The sequence below is a fragment of the Polypterus senegalus genome, chromosome 12 (genome assembly GCF_016835505.1).
Source record: "Polypterus senegalus isolate Bchr_013 chromosome 12, ASM1683550v1, whole genome shotgun sequence".
Taxonomy (NCBI): Eukaryota; Metazoa; Chordata; class Cladistia; order Polypteriformes; family Polypteridae; genus Polypterus; species Polypterus senegalus.
In genome coordinates, this window is record NC_053165.1 from 127,023,696 (window position 1) to 127,025,059 (window position 1,364).

The 1,364-nt window shown below is 32.0% G+C and overlaps 1 long non-coding RNA gene across 1 annotated transcript; it reads right to left on the reverse strand.

Moving 5' to 3' along the window:
- Positions 1-237: 237 nt before the first annotated feature.
- On the reverse strand, positions 238-1,130 carry LOC120540333. The gene is made up of 3 exons (XR_005635793.1): positions 1,057-1,130; positions 785-824; positions 238-390 (listed from the first exon to the last, which is right to left on the reverse strand). It is a non-coding gene; the product is annotated as an uncharacterized LOC120540333 (long non-coding RNA).
- Between the last annotated feature and the right edge of the window lie 234 nt (positions 1,131-1,364).

A 1,364-nucleotide genomic window follows, 5' to 3' on the forward strand; every position in this document is an offset into this window, starting at 1 on the left:
ATATGTTGCACGTTTGAAGCCTTGGACTGCTCCATCCCAGACATTTGACCTTGTAATGTTGAACCGGCTAACTCTTCCATGATCAATATGATGTGACAGCTTTGCAATGATATCAGGTAGTGCAATGTTTACCTCCACTCTAGAATTACACAAGACTGAGTTACATTTGTGAAATGTCAGACAGTACACAGTTTTCTATTTAAAGAGCTTCTTTCACATATTATTACAGAAGTAATTCAATCTTTTACCATTAAGTGCACAGAGAAAACCTATTGCTATTGTCAATAACTGCCAGCTTACATGGTTGCGTCTGATAAATTCCCCAAATTTAAAGGAACTGGCTCTTCATCCTCTTCTTCAACACATGGTGCATAAAGGTTTGTATATTTACTGTAAAGAAATTACCATTCCTATGTTAAAAGACAACTCCACCCATTTTACACTAAAACATTCTTCTTAAGTAATTTCCAACCTAAGTAAATCCCTGAAGTATTTTTTGCAAGTTAACCATTCTACAGATATTTTAGAAACAACTTGGCAGTTTATTTTTCATCTAATCTAAAAATGTCTACCAAGGGAATAGTCACATTTTGTCAATTGTTTTTGCTTACCTGTAGTAAGTGGACTTAGTCACATTGTATTCAGATAGGTCTAGAGTATCCTCAGTATCAGATATTACTATCTGACAAATAAAGTTACATGGGGAACTTAAATGTCCAATAGAACATAAAACAAAACTGAAAAGAAAAAAATATTATGAGATAACATTTAGTTCAATACTTACCTGTCCAGCTTAAATCGTTGATAAATGTCTGGATGCATCTCTGAAACATGTTAAAATTACTACTTTAGTACAACAAAGTATCATGGAGTTAAAAAAGAAATTTAAAATTATGGTAAGTTACAATAATCTAGATAATTTTGCTAAATTTCACAATATTCTTACATTATTTACAACTTCATACAGGTATATTTAGAGCAAAAACAACATAAACTCAAGGGTCTGTCCCAAACATGTGATTTGATCACATTACCAGCTTACAGATAAATACTTACATTTGCAAATTAGTATTTACACTACATCTTCTAGTTTGTGTTTGGGTGTACGTTGGTTACAGTCTTCAAAAACCTGAGGGAAAAAGCATAAAATTCTGAACAATTTTATACAGCCTATAATATTCTTCTCTTACTATATAAATACTTATCAATGAAATGTTGCCTGCTGAAACATGGCAAGTTTTTAGTATTTCTGGCAGATAAACTGGCTGAACAATAATCAAAATGATTCACATGTGTTACACCAAATGCCATTTAAAATGTAAATTCTACTGTTTGTCCAAGTACAATGCCGGAATGTATTTTCA